This window comes from Macaca fascicularis, chromosome 1 (assembly GCF_037993035.2).
Source record: "Macaca fascicularis isolate 582-1 chromosome 1, T2T-MFA8v1.1".
NCBI lineage: Eukaryota > Metazoa > Chordata > Mammalia > Primates > Cercopithecidae > Macaca > Macaca fascicularis.
Genome location: NC_088375.1, coordinates 175,261,126 through 175,277,623, shown reverse-complemented (window position 1 = coordinate 175,277,623; position 16,498 = coordinate 175,261,126). Strand labels below are relative to the sequence as shown.

Below are 16,498 nucleotides of genomic sequence, written 5' to 3'. Positions count from 1 at the left end.
CATACCTAACTTATTTAACAGTTATGCACCAGGAACTGTTATGAATGCCTTACATATACTATATTAAATTATTTCACCATATATCCATTTTACAGTGGCTAAAACACAAATAGTCTTGATTTCCCACTCTCACACCCCTAAATTACAAGTACAAAGATGATTTGCCCATGTCACTTTCAGCATATCTTTAATTCGCTGGACTTTTCCCTCATGCTAGCTGCGTCATGGTTGTAGGATAATTTCTGCATCTCTAGACATTACATTCTCCTTTGATGCTGGAAGAATTGGTGAGAAGAGCATGTTGGGATTTTTTGTTTTGTTTTTTAAATGAGACAAGCAAAACGTTTCCCAGGAACCTTCTCTTCCTACTAGGTCTTATTGGCTGGAATTAAGTCCCATGGCCGCTCTTAGCAACAAGAAGCAGGGAAAGTAGAAAATGAGATGATCATAGTTGGCTTAAACCTGCCTATTCTAATATGATAGTTACCAACTATATGGCTATTTAAAGTTTTTTAGAGAGATATAATTCATATACCCTAAAATTCACTATTTTATGTATACAGTATAGTATTTCTAGTATATTCACAGGATTATGCAACCATACCCCAGTATCCGATTCTAAAACATTTTCTTCACCCTCGAAAGAAATCTCATATCCATTGCAGTAGCTGCTCATACCCCTCTACACCTAGCCATTGGCAACCACTAGCTTACTTTCTTTCTCTATGGATTTTCCTGGACATTTTTTTGGCTTCTTTCACTTGGCAAAATTTTTTCAGGGTTCATCTGTGTTGTAGTATGTACCAGTAATTTTTTATCAGTTCCTGTTTTAACTGATAATACTCTCTTGCATGGATGTATCCTATTTTGTTTATCCATTCATCTGTTGATGGACATTTAGGTTGTTTCCCTTTTTAGTTACTGTGACTAATGGCGCTGTGAACACTGATTGATGTACCAGTTTTTATACCAACATAGTTTTGATTTTTCTTTGAATTCTCTTGAGCCTATTAGGAGTGGAATTGTTGTGTTTTATGGTAACGCTGTGTTTAACCCTTTGAGGAAATGTCAAACTGTTTTCCAAAGTGGCTGCGCGTTTTGTACATCCTGGTAGGAACGCGTAAGGATTCCAGTTTCTCCACATCCTTGCCAGCGCTTGTTATTTTTGTTTGTTTGTTTTTGTTATGGCCATCTTAGTAGGGGTGAAGTGGTATCTCATTGTGGTTTTGGTTTGCTTTTATATAATGACTACTAATGTTGAGAATATTTAATGTGTCCGTTTTCCATTTGAGTATATTCTTTGCAGAAATATCTGTTCAGATCATTTGCCCATTGTAAAATTGTATTGTCTTTTATTATGGAATTATAATAGGTACTTAAGTTTAAATTAATTAACATTAAGTAAAATAGAAGTTCCTCAGTCATACTGGCCACATTTCAAGTGCTCAGTTGGCTGTGTGTGGATAGTGGCTACGTTATTGGACAGTTTCAGATAAAGATAATTTCCATGATTGCAGAAACTTCTGTTGGACAGCACTGGTGAACCACCATGATTGATCACTTATAACTGGGCATATGACTTCTCTAAATAAAATTGAGGTTTTGTTAAGCTAAGGAAGGATCTATACTCCAGAAAGACTAAGGTGTCCTGGTCCCAGAAAAGGAGGATATGCAGACTCAGTGTATGTCTCCTAAAGATGCATCAGACTTTACCAAGGGAAGATCTGGGGCAGGCGGTGAGTGGGAGGGCAAAATTCGAGATCAGGGTTTGGCAGGTGTTTTTTGTAAAGGGTCAGATAGTAAATATTTTGGCTTTGCTAACTATATGATATCTGTTTCAACTATTGAACTGTAACCAAAACGTGTCTGAGACAGATCTCAATCGATTTAGAGAGGTTTATTTTGTCAAGGTTGTGGAAGCACCCGAGAAAATAAACACAAGTTACATTAGGATCCATGACTGGTGTTTTGTCCAAAGACGGTTGTGACGACTTCAGGATTTAAAAGGGAAAGAGTGAGCAGGAAGGGAAGGAGGAAAGAAAAAAAAGAAAAAAAGTGTGAGGGGCATAGGCGACGAGGCAAGTGGTTACATTCTTGTGAGGCTTTGATTAGTGCTCACTGAATGTGAAAAGAGGAGTGGGGGAAAGTCCACTTTACTGAGCAATTATGCTCAGTAAATCTGCATTTTACATAAGATAAGGGAAGCATGTGAAGTTACAGCAACCCATTTGAGAACAAAAGGATGGCAAAAAAGCAGAAAAAATAGCTTTTTTTTGTTTTGTTATGTTTTTGTTTTGGCATGACTCAGTTCCCAAGCTTAACTTTTCTCTTTAACATAGTGAGTTTGGGGTCCAAAGATTTTATTTTCCTTTCACACAACTTTGTCCTTGTAGTGAAAAACGAGCCCAAGACTGGCCATAAATGAATGGACATGGCTGTGTTCTAATGGAACTTTATTTACAAAAAGTGGCCGCAGGCACATTTGGGCTACAGGCCAGAGTTTCTTAGGGACAATACATAGAAAAGTATGGAAGCCGAAAGGGGCCTGGCATACTGAAATACAGGGAATGGTAAGATGTTTGGTATGGCTGGAAATTGGCTGTAGGGGCTATGGCTGTAGAGAAGGCTAGGAAGAGAGACTGGAACCAGATTATAAAGGGTCTGTGATGCATATCAAAGTTGTTTTGTTCTGGTTGGTGGTGGTTGTGGTGCTAGTGGCAGTGGTGGTTTTTCAGAATCCTCTAAGTGGCAAGAAGCCATCAAATATTTTTACATAGGACATTATATGATTATGGCTTTTTAGACAACCCTCTGGTGGCATTGTGAAAAGAATATTGGAGGAAATGAGGCTAGAGGTAAAAAAGACCAGTTAAACTATTGAGGAGCCTGAACAAAAGCAGTTTTATAACGAAATTCTGTTAATAAATTTACCTGTCTCCTAATCATGATGGATAATAGGCTGTTTACAGTATACCAATGACTGTGATACAAGTTATGGCTTTGTATTTTGTATTCAAATAAAGATCTGGTAATTATCTTGCTAATTGCTTCAGTAGAGATGTAGACCACCACGCTGATAATTCTTATCCTGACTAACCTACTCACTAGGAGCTGGGTAAAAAGCAGTATTGATTTAAATGAGTTATGAAGAGTGGGACTTGGATATGCTCTTTTTATATCCCTGGGGAATCACCCTGGAAACCTAGAGAACTGGCACCAACTATTCATCTGAGAACATCTGTGACTCTCAGAAAGTTACGAGATTGGAGTTGTACGGGGACTCGCTGTGGCCTTGGAAAAGTTGACTTCTAAATGGGGTAGTAAACTTATTCTCCGTGGCTCAGTTCTAAAAGGCCCTAAGAGGAGAAAAGGATTCTTGATGACCTACTAATTGATGGTTTTAGGTCCAGAGTTAAGCATAATATGGAGGTTTGCCTGAGAGTGTCTGCTGTCAGTGAAGATGAATTATCCATGTGGGCTTAGAAAATCACACATGCAAATTTTGTGTCAATGGATTTTTTTCAACATGGTAATCTTAGCCTTTGAGTACACAGCGTATTTTCAAAGCCAATTTTGCAAATAAGAACTCTACGGTAAATGCTACTAAGCTGTTGATAAGTTGGCTTTTCCATTTGTAAGCCTATTAGTTCAGAATCTTCTGAAGTTTAATTCAAAATGAGATAATGTGTAGTGATTTGACAGTTTTCATTCTGTGACCATGTTCTTCAAGAAAGCATCTTGGCTCGTTCACTAGTTGAATCCTCACCAGTTCCTGAAATTATGAAATGTAAATTTGTTATAAGCAGCAGCTTTGGGGCCTTCACAAGGCAGAATTGTACCTTACCCCTAAGTGGAAATAAATGAACATCTCGTGTGTGTAGCTTCTCTCTCTCTGCACATTCTGACTCCAAATGCTATGGAGCACCAGACAATGTCTCCTGAATCTGATTTTGGGTGGCTGGATCTATGTCCAGAGGGAAGTAGGAATATTTCCAATGGCGGGACAGACAGAGGTGATAACATTAGAAGAAACTGACCCTTTGACAAGGCCCACGTTAGTGAAGTCATGATTTCCAGGGAGGTGGGTCTGTACTTCCCAGGTATTGTGAAAGCAGGGCTCTATTACCTTGCCTGCTGGTACCCAAAAGGCAGAGGCTGTATTTGTCCTTGGATCTCAGTCTTTGACATTGTTTTGGGGAGGTGTGATGAGAGGCATGAGGGAACCTCATCCATTTTGTGAGTCCAGTGTACTTAAAGAGTAGAGACTGACTCCAGGGCATTTGGAGTTCACAGAATTTGTCAAATTATTTTTCAAGCTTGTAGGGTTCAAGACTTCCCCAAATGTATTTTTCCAAGTGCTTGTACCCTGGTGTCAATTAAGGGAAATGTATTCCATATGTTTCTAATTCTTCTACCCTGAAATGATCAAAATATTATATTTCTGAAATCTCTGAAGTCTAGAAAGATCCTTTTGAATTTTTTTTTCTCTTTGATGACACTAACAGAAATGGGTGATCCCAGTAATCACAAAGAGGCTCAAATTCATCCCCAAATGCCCAGCCACCAAGCAGCTTTGGACATAAGTATTTTTGGGGGGTATTTTTGCCCGTTGCTGTTTTAGGACATGTTTCTGATAATGCTTTACACTTACCAGAAAAACTGTTTTTGAAAAATCCAGTGTTGTCTTACAATCATTAATTTAAAAAAAAAAAAAGTTTCCCAATTCTTTTCTTAGAGCGAGGAGATCTCTTTCTGATGAAGAATACACTCTGGCAGAAAAAGCCACTTAGGTGGACCGGTTTATTTGATTAACAAAAGTTACAAAGGGGAAAACAAGAGTGTTAGAGAGGATACCTGTAACAAAAAGAGACAGGAGACACATGGAGCGCTCATGGTGTGTCACTCTTATTTGAACCCCTCATTCAAAAAACAACTGTTAAGAAAAGTAAAACATAGGCATATCAATACAGAATGGCTATATGATGATATTAAGGAATTATTCCTTTTTAATTATGATATTATCTCCTTTTATAGATACATGCTGAAATATTTACAGAAAAATTAACAAAAAGCCTGGAATTTGTTTAAAAAGAATCAGGGTGTGGTATAGTTAAAACTCTTCCCTCCCTCCCTCTGTCCCTTTTTCCTTCCCTCACTTTTCCTTCTTTCTTTCCCTCCCCTCCTCCTTCCCCTCCTTTCTCCCCAGCCTGTCTTCCCTTCTCTTCTCTTTTTCTGGCCTTCATTTGGGCTGACAAGAAGAGGATGCATGTTTTATATCAGGTTGGCAGGTATACTTGAGATATATTGTCTTGGCAATACAACGGCCTGGCACTTCCTAGGGACCCAGATGGGTATTTTAGATGTTTAGAGCATGCCTTGACCTCTGAGTAGCCTTCCTGGACTGAGGTCACACTTGACTAGACTACCACCCCACAGGCAGCCACTGCGGTCTGTTTTTTAAAAACGTTGCCACGATGAGAATCTGAAGGATTTGGGTTGAAGTTAAGGACTCTTCCTTTTATTATTAGTCTGGATTTTTAAAGGAGATACTGGGATCCCACCCTTACTTTGTTACTATGATTTGGAGTCAGCTCTTGGCTTTGAGAGTGTGCTGTGATATTGGTCTGATTTAATCATTGCCTGTGTAGAAAAAGAGATTGGATCACTGGATCCCAAACTAGCCTCAGAAAGTAAGTCATTGATGGCAAGAATCACCTGGAGAGATTTTAAGTTTAATTCTTAAAAAATGTAGTGACGATACTTGGATAACCCTCTGGGAATTCTGATTCAGTGGTTCTGGGTAGAAATAGAATCTAAATATCTGTATTTGTATCAGGTTTCTACATGATTCTTATGTGCCAATAGTTTGGTGATTTACCAGGTTCAATGACTTTTAATAGATTCAGTTTGCTCAGGAGCAGATTGAAGTTGTATTTCCATAGAGTCCTACCTTGTAAAAAATGGATGTGGCAAGTTTTTTTGTTGGTGTTATTGTTTTTAATTGTTATTTAAGATGACTTGCTGGGCTGGGCGCGGTGATTCACGCCAGTAGTCCCATCTTCTTTGGGAGGCCGAATCGGGTGGATTGCTTGAGCCCAGGAGTTTGAGACCATCCTGGGCAACATGGAGAAACCGATCTCTACTAAAAAACTGGAAAATTAGCCAGGTGAGGTGGCCTGTGCCTTTAGTCCCAGCTACTGAGGAGGCTGAGGTAGGAGGACTGCTTGAGCCCAGGAGGTTGAGGCTGCAGTGAGCTGTGATCATGGGCTGCACTCTGATTTGGGTGACAGTGAGACCCTGTCTCAAAAAACAAACAAACAAACAAACAAAAAAAGATTGCTTACTTATGAATAAGACTTTCCATATAGCAGTTATTATATAAGCAGTAGGTAAATGTTAATAAATGGCAAATACTAAAAGGAAAGACAGGAAAAGGAAAGGCAACTGGTATTTATTGAATGCCTACTATTATAGTAAACTTGACTCATAATTTATATGTTCTTCTTTAATTTTAGCCTTGGCATGCAATGATTATTATCCAATTTTGTATTCAATAAAATTAAAGCCCAGAGAAGTTTAGTGTTTTTCCTAAAGTCACATAGTAAACACGTGGCAGCCAGGGGTGTTTGGATACTATTGTGCCAGGCAGACTTTCCGAACTATTTCTCAGTTCTTTCTTGGCTCCGGAGGTTTGTGTAGCAGGAGGGGAAATCTGTTTAGAGATCAGGAAACTGCACTGATTGGGCAGGCTGCCAGAGCTTCCTTTACTGGATTGTACCGGCAAGTTTGTTTTTCTCTGTCCAATACTGGGTAAAGGTTCCACCAAAAGCCTTTGTCTCTGCTCAGAACACCTGGTATGATCTTTGGGAAACTATTTGGCAAAGGAGTGTGGCAGCTGAAGCACAGAAGCCTCTCCTAGGTGGTTTGCCCATATCTGATTTTTTTTCCTTTGGCACCTTGTAACAGACCTGAGAATGTTGAAATTTTGTGCCAATGGGGACACCATTCAGTATGTCAGATTTCTCTGATACTGTGAAGATCAAAATGTTGGATGCAGAGGAAAAGTCCCAGCAGTAGATTCCAGGCCCTCACTGCCACTCACCTGGTAAATTACAACAGCCTCCATACTGGTCTTCCCACATGCAGCCTGTCCTGTGCTTTCCAGCCCACTTTTCTCAGGGGGATCCTCTTTCAAAATACAGGTCTGATTATGATCCTCCAATATTAAACCCCTTCAGTGACTCCGCAGTTCTTTAGGAAAAAAAGCTGAGTCCCTAAGCATAGCACTGAATACTCTTCCTGGTCTGTCCCTGTTTCTCTATATGCATCTCCCACTCCACCCAGCTTCAGGCAGGTCACACAACCATGGCTCACCAAAGATGCCTTGGAAGCCGGGTACTTTCATCTCTCTCTGTTTCTCCAGCTGGAGTTTCCTTCCTTCTTTGACCTGCCTGGCAAACTCCTATGCATTCTTTAAATCCTACCCCTGGTCAGGCGCGGTGGCTCACGCCTGTAATGCCAGCACTTTGGGAGGCTGAGGCGGGCGGATCATGAGGTCAGGAGATCGAGACCATCCTGGCTAACACGGTGAAACCCCGTCTCTACTAAAAATACAAAAACTTATCCTGGCATGGTGGTGGGTGCCTGTAGTCCCAGCAACTTGGGAGACTGAGGCAGGAGAATGGCGTGAACCTGGGAGGTGGAGCTTGCAGTGAGCTGAGATCGCGCCACTGCGCTCCAGCCTGGGCAACAGTGCGAGACTCCATCTCAAAAAAAAAAAAAAGATAAATAAATAAATAAATAAATAAATAAATAAATAAATAAATCCTACACCTTCATGAAGCCTTTCAGCAGTTTTTTCCTTTGCACAACTCTACCACCTTGTCTCACATATTCACAGACATCTGCCTGCCTCCCTCTCTAGGCTATGGTGCCCTCCAAGGGGAGGCAACATGTTGTTTTTAAATCATTCACAGTACTTACTACATAGGACACTCACAGTCAGTGTGCAGTAACTGAAGGACTTAAATGAATAGGCAAATAAAGATGATTACCATGATAGGCCAAGATCTGAAAAGATGCTAATAATCAATGTATGAAGATACGTGAGGAACTTGTGTGTCTTCAGTACCGTTCTAAATGCCATAGCAAATACAGGTGCCGCCAGAGTGCTTGCACATGGCAGCTTCACAGCCCATTTGAGAAGTAGAATTAATACATATAAAGAATAAGACCAGGCACGGTGGCTCACACCTGTAATCCCAGCACTTTGGGAGGCCGAGGCAGGCGAATCACAAGGTCAAGAGGTTGAAACTGTCCTGCTCAACATGGTGAAACCCCGTCTCTACTAAAAATACAAAAATTATCTGGATGTGGTGGCACATACCTGTAATCCCAGCTACTCGGGAAGCCAAGGCAGGAAAATCTCTTGAACCTGGGAGGCAGAGGTTGCAGTGAGCTGAGATTGGGCCATTGCACTCTAGTGTGGCGACAGCGCGAGACTCCATCTCTTTTTAAAAAAAAAAAAAAAAAAAAGAAAACCAAGAAAATATGCAATTGAGTTCCAGCTTGTTTCGTGCTGGTAATGCTTTATTTTTTCATGTGTTGATTATTGGTCTCCCCCTTGCACTGTGAGCTCCCTGAGGACAGGGACTTTGTCTTGACGATTATGTTTCCACACCTGGCATACAGTAAGTGTTCAAGATATGTTTGTTCAACGAATAAATGGATGGTAGGCACCATTCAGTGCTGTTTAGAGTCAAATGAAGGCATGATTTGTGTGGGTTGAAGTGGTCAAGGAGGGCTTCACACATAAGCCAGTTGTGAAGGACGTAGGCATTGAAGAAGCAGTAAAAGTGGTTGTGAGCTTTACTCTTCAGAGAGTCACAATTTCAGAAAGGCTCTTGCTGTATTGGAAAGAACATGGGTTTCAGACCAAAGACATCTAGAATCAAATTTGGACTCTTTCCCTTATCCGCTATGTGATCTTGAGATCTCTGAGTTTCAGTTTCCTTGACCATAAAATGAGATCAATATTACTTCCCTTAGAATACGCTTGTGAGCAATAAAAGCGATATCATATATAAAGCATGTAGCATACATTAGGCTCTCAATAAATGGTAAGTAAAAGCTGATATATAGGTATAGTGTGTCTGAAATACCTGGGAAACATGGATTATTTGGATGACATAGCAAAATTTGATTGAATTTGTGTGATTATTACATTGGCACAGAACAATTAGAATAGATTCCAGTATTTTTGTGGCCTTTTAAATGTGTTTTGGGCATATCTATCACATTCCTGTACTTTTTTAACCTTGGAAAATTGGAAGTGGATATTTGCCCCCAAATTGTCTGATATATAGATCTTGCCTTTACCATTATACTTGTGAAGGGAAGGCTTTTCTGGCAGGGGGAGCATAATGAGTAGGGGAGGGAAAGGGAAATGAGCTTTCTGTTTTGGTAGAAAAATTAGAGCTACTCTTTCAGTGACAAACCACATTGCCTGGCTTTCCTTCTGCAGGCACTGCCTTATGCCTGTGTTCCTGTAGATACTGGAATTAGAGCTCTCATTCATGGTCATGATTCTTGCCTCTGTCTAATTCTTCTACTTCGTTACGCACCATCTCTCCTTTTCCCACTGTTTTCCAGCCACCTCTGCCTCTTTTGGTTTCCTTGAACATGTCATGTTCTTTTCTGACTTAGGTTCTTTGAATTTAATGTTCCCTTTGACTGACATTCTTTTCCTCTGGCTCTTTTCATTTTTCAGAAAATCAGCTGATTCCTTATCCTGTGGTGGTACTGGAGCCAAATAATGGAATTGGTTTTTCAGTGTTTATTCCACATAATTCCAAGGAATGTGATTTTTAAGAGTGTTTACAGTTCATAATTTTTAAAATTTTTGAAATTGAATAAGTTTCAAATATGAAAATTTAGGAACGTGATACCAAACTTTTCTCTGGGCACCACTGGAGTACTGCATTTTAAATCAATTCCCTCTGTCTTGGATTACCCTTAGAGCTCGTATCTCCTGCATGGAGGAGGGTGAAGGGCGTTTATCATGTCTACCTCCCACCCCATTCTACCTGAGCTTCCAGCACCACCACCTCTGGGCAGTTCTGCTTTTAGTCAGCAGCTCCCAGTTCCCATAATTTTGACTTCTCTCCTTTCTAGTCCAGAAGAAATGGCTCTTCTGGGGTTGAATTCCTCCCTTTCCCCAGCAGAAATGTGTTGGGGCAGAGGAATTGCGGAGCTCCATGGCATAGAGCGTCCTGGAAGCCTTGTCATTAGAGTATCCAGGGTGGGAAGGGGAGTCAGGGGAGGGGAAGGAGGAAGGAATTGAGTTGGGAAGAGTCAGGGAGGATAAGTGAAGTTGCCGACTGATGTCTGGAATAACAATATTTCACCCTCAAAAATACCAGTAATTCAGGACTGAAAAATAAATTTCACAATATGTTTTAATTTCAAAAAGTGATAGTGTGTTTGTCATTCTTATCCAGCCTGGTCTCACCTCAGAAGTTCCCCCATTGGAGAGGCCATCCCTGAATTTCTAACTCACAGGCCTCCCCTACTTTAATATGTTTATGTCCTCTTGGCACTTGTTTACTTTTTTACTTGTTTACTTTTGCTTTTGTTTACTTGTTTACTTTTGCTCCAAAAGTCAGGGACCTGCCTGCTTGCTCCCCAGTGCCTAAAACTGTGTCTAGAACCTTAGTTGGTTGCAGTAAATATTTGTTGAATGGATGGATGAGATGGTTGTGGCAATCTAAGTTGCTTTGGATGAGATTAACATTGAAAAAAAAACAAAAAACAAAAAAAAACAAACTATAGTTGCCTGCATTTCTGTCAGCCAGTCCAGGCAATGCTTATACAGCTTTGGTTATTATGATCATGATTATTACTTTGTTTTGGAACCTTTTTTCAGAGGCCAAGCATGTTGGGGACTTGAGGGACATAAAAATCTTTCAACTGATTGTGCCACCTGCAAACAGGATAAGCCTGACTTTCTACCTCACCCACCTCTTCCTATCACAGTTATGAGTCAACAAACACACAAAAAAGGTTTTCAATTCTCCCTTTGGAAAGAGGGCACATTTAATATTCTGAGTCAGGCAAGGAAAGACTCTAGCCACAAAGACAGCTGGGAACTCAGGTCCATAGCGGGCACCCAGGACGGAGGTGAAGAGAAGGCGCCTCCCTGTCTGGTGACAGCAGCTGGGGCCCTTGCTGCCTCCCTCCCCACAAAAATCCAGTTGGAACCAGTGCATGCTGGGAATCTGCCTGCCTGACAGAAACAGATGGCCTCGGGCGGCGACTGATCTCTTGGTGACACTAACTGCATAGCTACTGCTTTACTCATCACCGAACGAGACACGAGATAGCCGAGGTAAGAGTTGGTTACCTTGCCATCCCCTCCTCAGCTGAAATGACTCACATTGCTGTAGCTTAAATTTCAGTCCAGGCTCTCTGGACTGGGGGAACTTCTTTTTGCTCATACTCCTGAGAACCAGAGTTGGCCAGAACATCTATAGTCTCTGTCTTCAATCAAAACATTTGAGAGATGCTTTCCCCCCCGCTTCTTCTGTACCTGTCACAGAAGGGGGCTTGTCTGAATTAAGTGGCACATAATCTGCTGAGTGCAGCAACCCTTCTGTGCGGCCTCGAGGAAGAAGATGAGGCAATCAGAGTACCTTCCATCATTTCCTGGAAAATGTGTCGGTAGCTTGGAGAGGCAGAGTCGGAGATGGAAGTAACACTGCATGAGGAGTTAGGTGGTCTATGTTCAGGGGCCAGGGTTGTCACTTACTAGATAGGGGACCTTTAGCCAGTCACTTAACTCCAGTGACCTTCTGCTTCCTCATCTCTTATGTAGGATGGTGGGACTGGATTGAGGACAGCAGATAGATTAGCTCTCCGTCTTACTGATTGGAAGTTGCTGTCCAGATTACAGTATGGAGGATGGCTGGGAAGCCAATCTCAGCTAAGTGAGAAAGAGCAGTCAACTATTGATGTTTGCCAAGTGCATGACAGTGGCACATCTGCCTGCTATCATGAGACTTGATGGTCATTTCTGCCTCTGTGATTTTATGATTCCAGGTGTCCTGCAAGTGATTCTAGAGGGATCATGAAACATTTTCTAGTCTTAATAATTACTCAGGGATCGATTAACAATAGTGAGGAACATACAACCAGACTTTTGTTGAGAGTTTACCATGTTTATATTATATCACTTAACCCCCATCCTTATGGATAGGGAAACTCAGGCTCATAGTGATTAAATGACTTGCCCAAGGTGACTCAGCTAATAGGAGCTGGAATTCATACCTGGGTCTGTCTGCCTCCAGAACCCAAGCACTGAACTGCCACCCTATGCTACTACCCAGTTGGAAAATATCTCGGTACAATAATTAGATGCCAGTGTGTATGGCTTTGCCTATAAGTACACAGAAATCAGAAAGGTGATTGAGAGATTCATTAACACCTACTTGCCCAGTTCTTTTGAGCATATCTTATTTGAGAAAGGTGCACATGACCTTGGGGTGGTTTGTCTAACTCTCTAAGTCTCGGTTATCTTATTTGAGAAATGGGGTCATAGCTTTTAAAAGTTTAAATGAAATAATCCAAATAACGCATCCTATAGTGCCCGAGATGTCAGTAGCACTCAGTACACATTCATATTATGTTGCCCCAAGGTCATGTGGCTGGGAATTGAGCTGAGGACTGCCCACCTCCGAAGTCTATGATGGCACCTTTTGGTTTTGGTACAAGTGAGTGCCGAGTGGACTACATGGCAGCATCAGAGGTGCTTTTGAATGCGAAAGGTGGCATGAGGATCCCTCTCACTTATGTCTGTTCTGTTGTCCAGAACTTGGTGAAAATCCTGGCCCTTTCCCACTAGAGTGAAAAAGGAGGAAACCTTACCATTCTTTCTGTGAACCTTTCTCTGGCTGGGACTTTCTCTGGTCTAGGCTTGCTCAGCAAATATGACAAGTAGCAGGCCACTCATTGTGACCACGCCCATGTGGCAGATAGCTTTCTTCACTTTCATGCAAACTGAAGTACAAGACAATCACATGTATGGCTGCACTGAATGTAAAAGATTAAAGAGAAGTGATATGCCAATAGATGACTGGGAGCTGATGTTCAGCAAAGTAAATCTCTTGGTGGCCCTAGTAAAGTTAATTTCAATCATTCTGTTTTTTTTTTTTTTTCCTATCTTAGAAACGTAGAGGTTAAAAAATAATAAATATAGATGAGGAGATTTAAAGTGCATGTGGAAACAGATCTTCAGAGGACAAGTGGGATATTTCTTTATAGAAAGAGTTTTCCCTCTTGATTTTTTTCCTTGGGTAAGTTTCTTTCAAATCAACTCAATTCATTTGGTGCTATTGCTTTTCTTTTGTGAAAACTATTCTGGGGATTTGATCAAAACCGACATGAAAATATAACCCTCAAATGGCAAATATCAGGGAATCTGGAAGTTGCATTTTCTAGGCTGAAGTAATTTACTGGCTAAGTTTGCTGTCTCCCCACTCCCCCAACACACATACAACTCTTCAGTCTCATTCCCCTCCAGGCTCCTTGTCTCTCAGTTTATTTCCAGCATACATGCATATGCATCCTTGCATACACAGGTGTGCACATATGCATGTATACGCACAGACACACGACTCACACGTGACACACATATTTTACTCTGTGCTAATAAATAGGCCAGTATTGGCTAGGCTGGGCCTCAGGACTGTCTGGTTTAAATCTAAGCTGCCTGGGAGATCTGGAGTAATAAGTGAGTGACAACAGGTGCAGATTTCGTTACACCCTTCTGAACTCAGCCCATAGTTCTTTCTTTGATTCTTTTCACCCAACACCCTTGCTTCAATTGTGTCCAATAAATTTTATAGCTACATGATCCTGTTTCAGAGCTGAAGGGAGATTTTTCCCTCCACTTGGCTAAATGGTGCCTAAGTCAAAACACCACTTCCTGCCCCCTCCTCACACTTTAAGAAGTAATAAGGAATAAACCCCAGGCCATAAGCTGTTGCTGGGTCCTGTATCTTCAGTTTTGCATGTGAAGAGCTAATTTTCTGGTCCCATTTTAGAAAAGCCAAGAATTAACTTGCAGAGAATTAGCCATAATTGGGGAGAAAATAATTACTTGGCTTTTTCTGCCCTGTGATAACTGGAGCCACTGGCAAATCTTTCATAGCGGTGTCAACGCCTACTTCTATTTAAAACAAAGTATTGCACCAGGGACCTTGAAAGCTACATCTGAATGTTCTCTGTAGTACATTTTGGTCCAAACCACCCTGAATGTTGGACTTGGATTCATTTCATGTCTGTTTTTGGTGCAAAATCCCAGTGCAGGGAGACATTTCATATTACAGTGGAAGACATGAATGGCTTTTGCAGGTGTCATGTATGCTCATGGGCCCTGCATGCATACTTAAGGTTGGGTCCAATCAGGAATTTTTTTAGGAGCAGTCTGTGGTCTAAGCTGAGAATTGTTTCTCATAAGGGCCCATTTTCTTCTAGCATTTTTCTATTTTGAGACTTTGCCCAGCTGTCTCTATCCTCTAGAATGTAGACTTAATAAAAAATCTCTTGATTCACAATAAACATGGAAAGGAGATGGTACACTTTTTCCATTTGCTAGTACAGGTTTACCTGAATACAGTTGGTCATATATCTCAGTGCCCTCCGAGTACAACAAAATGTCATGCCTTCCCATGATTTCAGACACCACTCTTCAGTAATGACTTATGTGAATATCAGCCCTGCATCTCACCTGAGCTCCAGCCTTAAGGGCAAGCTTTCTATTGGGTAGCCCTACCTGCTGGCCCATTGACACCCCAGGTTCAACTCATTTTCCCTAAATAAATTTCCTTTTCTTTCTGTGTTTTCTATCATGGTAAAGGTGCTGTGATCCGGTAACTCAAACAAGAAACCTTGATGGCATACCTTCCATATCCATTACTGTTACCTAAGTGGGGGACAGTCTGTGATACTGTGTCAGATATCACTGGGATCCATTGTCCTCATAACTGGGCTCCCTGGGTCCAGTCGTCTTTGCCTTTCCTCCAACTTCTCCCCCATGTCACCTACCTCCTCCTACCTCCTCCTCTCCTCTCCACCCCCACCAAAACAATACTTCATACAACCCTAGTGTTATCTTTAAATGTAAATCTGATATTATTTAACTATTTGAACTCTTTAGTAGCATCCCACTGCTGGCAAGAAAAAAGTCCTAGTATAAGGAATATAAGGTCCAGTGTGATCCAGGTGCTCCCTGACTCTCCAGTCTCATCTCCTGTCACATTACCATGGATCAATCCCCATGGATCCCTTTATTCTCTTTCAACTCTGTATTTTTGCATATGTGACTTTCTTCTGCTCATAATGCAGAAGATTCTTTCTTAATTGGCCTGTACCTTTAACTCCTACACTTCTGTATTATTAGACTGTAGCACTAGATGTGGCTTAAATAAGTTAGATTATTTGTTTATCTGATAGTCCAGACATAGATGCTTTCCATGACATCATCCAGGAACCCAGGTAGCTTCTGCATTGTACTGTGCTTAACATGATGCCCCTTTCTGCATGATCCAAAGTGGCTTTCAACCACAGCTTCCTTCAAGGCAGCAAGATGGAGATTAGATGAAGAAGGGACATACCTTCTTCTCTTTCGTGCTGTGACTAATAAGAAATATATTTCTGGTTTCTGTTCCAGGTTCATGACAGAGAGCTCCTAAAAGTTGTAATTTCCAGAGTGATCGGGGTTCTAGGAGCATCTTTTGTTGTACTATTTAGACTTTGACTCTGGTTCCTAACAGAGCTCCTAAATCCCTTGGGGTTTCCCAAGTGATAGAGCATCTTTTGCTTTAACGAGGCGACTCTCGGGCTCCTGAACTTCAGAATGGGAGCTTTAGAATGGGACTTGGTCACCAGAAAGACCATGTGATGATTAGCAGCTCAGAATTTTCAGCCCCACTCCCCACACCCACCCAGTCCACCAGGAGGAGAGACAGGCTGGAGATTGAGTTAATAAGCGAGCATGCCTATGTGATGTATCATCCCTAAGAATCCCTGAAAGATGGGGTTCAGAGAGCTCCCAGGTTGATGGACGAGTTGAGGTGCCTGGAGAGGGCATGAAAACTCCACACCCCTTCCCACTTACCTTGCCCTATGTACCTCTTCGTCTGGCTGTTCATTTATATTTGCATTCTTTATAATAAGCCAATAAATTTAAGTAGAGTTTTTCCCTGAGTTTTGTGAGCCATTATAGCAAATTACCAAACCTGAAAAAAGGGGGTTATGGGAACCTCCAGTATGTAGCTGATTAGTCAGAAGTATGGAAGGCCTAGACTTTTGATTCGCATCTAAAGTGGGAGCAGTCTTGGACCAAAGCCTTAACCTCTGGGATCTGCCTTTACTCCAGGTAGTTAGTTTAGAATTGAATCGTGGGACACCCAGTTGGTTTCTGAAGAGTTAGAGTATCGGT

At 41.4% G+C, this 16,498-nt stretch overlaps 1 protein-coding gene across 26 annotated transcripts in view; it reads left to right on the top strand.

The window, feature by feature from the left end:
• Nucleotides 1-16,498, top strand: part of FGGY (FGGY carbohydrate kinase domain containing) — a 452,310-nt gene that overhangs the window by 118,005 nt on the left and 317,807 nt on the right. For 3 of the 26 annotated variants that reach the window (XM_065521740.2, XM_074005617.1, XM_065521729.2), the window contains exon 1: nt 11,271-11,386. The exons of the other annotated variants lie outside the window; for them this stretch is intronic. The gene's annotated coding sequence lies outside the window, so the exon portion shown is untranslated. Of the gene's footprint in view, nt 1-11,270; nt 11,387-16,498 lie in introns of those variants that run through there. 26 annotated transcript variants of the gene reach the window in all.